The following is a 4,976-nucleotide window of genomic DNA, read 5'->3' as shown; positions in this document are numbered from 1 at the left end:
TATCTGTCCAATCGGAGTTTTCCGTTGCACGACTAAAACAACCTTTGAATGTACACGTTCCACCAAAACAAGTTCTTTCCCCGGGTTATTTTGCAGAGGAGCCGTCATTGTGTCTGGAACTTAGCACCGCCCAAGACCATTGTAATGGAATTAAATAAATGTTTTTCTCTCATCCCAGAATGCTGTGTGGACTAGCCAGACCCTCCTCCATAGCGCTGTGGAGGAAGGTCTGGCTAAAAAGGAAGAAAGACAACTTGAGCCCTATGCACACTGCGACAATCCCTTGCCTCTCTCTTACCGCACACACAGGTAGCTCAGGGATTCATTAAAAATAGTTCTTCTGGTCTTCTCTCATCTATCCTAAGGGACTACTGACAAGCTCTCCTGCTCCCTGTTCCCCTTAACTGGGCCTAAAACTGACCTTCACATTGATGAACAACCTTACAGTATGGATGTGTTCACCACCAATTAAACGCACTTTTTTTGCCAGGGCAGAAACTTCTTGTGATCACCAAGAATGAAAAAGAGTTTTAAAAGTAATCTAAATATAGTGGCCCGGGTAGCATGGGTTCAACTCCGACCAGCGGTCCTATGCTGCATGTCATTCCCCCTCTCTCTCCCCTTTCAGGTCTTCCCCTGTCCAGTGGAAAGAAAGGCCTAAAATGCCCCAAAAATATTCTTAATTTAAGTTTGGGGTCACTTAGAAATTTCCATTGCACTCCATTATAAACAGAATACCAGCTGAGGTCAGTTGCATGGTTTTTTTTAACTGGTCAGCAGTTTTCAAATTACATCATGTGCTTACATAATTGCAAAAGGATTCTCCAGTTTTCTCAGTTAGTTTTTTAAAAAGATATCAGATTAGTAAACAGAATGTGCCTTTGGAACATTGGATAAATGGTTGCTGATAATGGGTAATGTAGATATTACATTAAAGATCAGCCACCCACTCAGATCAGCTGGTATTATGTCTATAATGGAGTGGCATGGAAATTTGTAAGTGACCCCAAACTTTTGACCGGTAGTGTATATATGTATATATATGTATATATATATATACATATATATTGGCGGCATCAAACGCTGGAACCTGATTGGCTGAATTTGTGTTTTGGTGCTAGTGAGCTCCTTTTGGTTTGTTTTCCATTTACAGAGCCAGGGCTGTGAAGGAACACCAGAAAAAATAGAATTTGACAAAAAAACTAACTTAACTGCACCTTTAAGAGCAGCATGGCAGCTTTAATGAGGAGAAGAAGAACACCAGTACATAGGCAAGTAGAGGACAGTCAGGTAGATGTACAGTGGTGCTCAAAAGTTTACATACACATGCTTAAGTTGACTAAAAAGAGGAATAAAAAAATCATGTTTGGAATTTATTTTAATACCTAAATTAAAAAATGAGGTAAAATCCAACCTTTAAGGACACCATTTTCTTTGTGAATGAATAACGTATTGTAAATAAATAATGTTCTTATTTAAAATACAGGGGTCAAAGTATACATACCCCTATGTTAAATTCCCATAAGGCAGGCAGATTTTTATTATTAAAGGCCTTATTTCCTGGATTCAGGATATATGCATCCTGATAAAGTTCCCTTGGCCTTTGAATTAAAATAGCCCCACATCCTCACATACTCTTCACCATGCTTAGAGATAGGCATGGGATCCTTTCTATAAATCATCTCTCAATGCAAATCAAACCAGGTATTAGTCTAACTGAAATAAAACCATGCCTATCTCTAAGCATGGTGAAGAGTATGTGAGGATGTGGGCTATTTTATTCTAAAGGCCAAGGGAACTTTATCAGGATGCATAATATCCTGAATCCAGGAAATAACTGGCCTTTAATAATAAAATCTGCCTGCCTCTATGGGAATTTAACATAGGGGTATGTATCTTATGACCCCTGTATTTTAAATAAGAACATTTATTTTTACAATACGTTATTCATTCACAAAGAAATTGGTGTCCTTAAAGGTTGGATTTTACCTCATTTTTTAATTTAGGTATTAAATATTTCCAAAACATGATTTTTTTATTCCTCTTTTTTAGTCAACTTAAGCATGTGTATGTAAACTTTTGAGCACCACTGTAGATGAAACCCTTCACCAAAATAATTATTCCCTACAAGGGCTCCTGTATCCTGTACGCTGCAAGCCCAAACCAACACACAGGAACAGATATATTCACCTGCACATGAGCACACCGAGTCCCTAATGCATCAAAGAGTGTTACCTTCAGTCAGCAAGGCACATAAGAGAGGAAGTGTATTCTTTCTGTTCCTCTTCTATGTAGCTTTATATGTCGTGATTTGTGTCTTGGTGGCTTTAATCTCCATCCAGCTGAAAAGCGCCACGGGGATCAGGTATACTGTAGCTTTTCCAGGAGGAAGACACAGACAGACATACAGTTAATATTTCATATCTGTAGAGACTTTCTGCTCAGGAAGAGCCTAGGACCACATGAAACCCTTGTTTGATGGTTAAACCAAGTAGTGAGAAATCAGCTAGAGAAAAAACCCAGGGATAAAAGGGACTGAAAGTACTTTGTGTCGTCTTTCTCTTGGAAGTCATTCATCTGAGAGAATTGGAGATCATTTTTGGACCACAGAAAAAGAAACGTGTAAATCTGTACCCATTCCCTGTGATTCTGTGCAGTCAAATGTCTGTGACAATGTGTCTGCTCACATACTCGCCAACATTTCAAGGATGCGTTTGTATTTTCTACAAAACTTATCAAACCAGGTAACAAACAGCTGAATCCAATCTATCTGCTGTACAGGACAAAAGGTCTGGATGTTAGCATTGTGCTAAACAAAGCTAGAGACTTGAGGTACACAGACTTTAAATTTCAGCCTCGAAAATTAGAACTATGTTTGAGACTTGACAGCAAAAACATCTTGTGTTTTGATCTGGTTAAATCCCAGAACAGGGTCAGGTTAATCTGCACAGTCGCACAGCATGAACAATAAAATATTAGTACAGTGGGGTGCCTGGATAGCTCACCTGGTGGAGCATGCGCCCCATGTACAAAGGCTCAATCCTCAATCCAGCGGCCCCAGATTGACCTCCAACCTGCGACCCTTTGCTGCGTGTCATTCCCCCTCTTCCCCCTTTCATATCTTCAGTTGTCCTATATAATGAAGGCATAAAAAAGCCAAAAAACTACTGTTAAACTCTTTTTTTATTAGGCCTACTGTACTGGAAGGGCTTGGTCTTAGCAATGGAAAAAGCCATAAAAAATGGCTTTTAAGAGGAAATGTTCAAATGATGGTCATCAAAAGACCTGCACGTCTATGGTGCCATTCACTTAGTAAGACTTGTGACTTGATTTTGAGACTTGAGTTGAACTTGTGGTGAATGACTTGAGAAATTATTTGAACCACTTTTAAATGTGCGTCACATTACTTGACACTTAACTTGAACTCGTGTCGTGTTATTTCAGATTTAACTCCTTTGACTTGAGGCTTGATTTAAACTTTACTTAAAGTAACTGAGCTTTGACTTGAAGTAAATTGGTTGACTTGAGACTTGACCTTGTTGTGACAGTTTCTTTGTTCTTATCTTGAAGCGTGTTGTTTGACTTGAGACTTCACTTGAACTATTGACTTGAGACGGGACTTTAACTTTTTTTTAAAGACTTGAGACTCCATCTTTAGAATTATTTTGATTTCTTGAGACTTGGCTTGTTCTAATTGACTTAAGACCCAACTCAACTGATGTTTCAATTTGAATGACTGAAACTCGACTTGAACTCACCCCAATAAACAATTAAAGGTAACTTCAATAATATACTATATGCTAATCCTACTTAATTTTTTTTTTGAAGGTTTGATGTCTTTACAAACACTCTTTTAATCTCAAAGAAATATGGAGAAAAAACTCAATGGAGAACAACGAAAAACAAAGGACAAAGAAAGTCAGTGGTTTAGATAGCTTTGGTGTAAATAAAACCCAATAAAAAAGAAAACACTTGATTAACTAGACATTCAATAATCAAAGGTAGTATCCACCCTTAAATACATAAGCATTGTTAAAGAGAAATCCCAGACTGATGCAGAAATAGACAAGTAAATTCTCTCTTGGAAGAGTTGAAGTTCCTCATGCTGCTGTAGACGTCTCTCTAAACTCTCTGCATCGATCTCTGGAGCTCGGCAACTGCAATCAAAAGAGAGCTGAACCCTTTGCTCCTCTCTTCACAGACTGCTATGGCCTTCACATCTGCCCTGCTTGCTATCCTTTGTTTGGCGCTGCTGCAGATCTGCAGAGAGAAACGTCTCAAAGGCAGCCACGCTTTAGGCCATCTTCTCATTTGTCATGGTCAACACTTTAAAGTTCAACTGATTGATTTCACAAGCATTTCTTTTATTCTTGTTCCATACTTTCAGAGACTTTTCCCCCCCTCATTGTGTGTAGGAATAATACAGAGGACAGATGTCCCTGCTCCCCATGTTAAAGATAATAATGGTCCAGTGCTGCACTGATGTCTACAATCTTTTTTGCTCTATTCTCACACACGCAATAATTTAGTACCCATAAGTCTGTTTACTTGAGATTTAGAATGATTGGGTTAATAGTTAGCTAATTTAATGTAGAACATCACGATTTTAGAATTAATTACAGTTACACTTATTTTAGTCTGGTTTGGGCATATGCAAGGATCCTGTTTGTAAACTTAAGCACAGCGTTCCACACCTTCATCCCTGACATCCTCAGCACCAAACCTTCCCAGTTCACTGTGCCAGACTCCACCTGTCAGTGGATCACAAACTTCCTGACTAAGTAAAGTCAGCAAGTGAGGCTGGGGAACATCCCATCCAGCACATAGACTATTAGCATTGGCGTCCCCCAGGGGTGTGTGCTCTCCCCACTGCTGTTCTCCTTCTACACTAATGACTGCACCAGGAGTTTAACAGATTACCCATCTGTTAAACTCCTGAAGTTTGCTGACGACACAACGATCATCGGCCTCATCCG

This window comes from Etheostoma spectabile, chromosome 2 (assembly GCF_008692095.1).
Source record: "Etheostoma spectabile isolate EspeVRDwgs_2016 chromosome 2, UIUC_Espe_1.0, whole genome shotgun sequence".
NCBI lineage: Eukaryota > Metazoa > Chordata > Actinopteri > Perciformes > Percidae > Etheostoma > Etheostoma spectabile.
The sequence above is the reverse complement of the archived record's forward strand: the minus strand, read 5'-3'. Positions refer to the sequence as shown.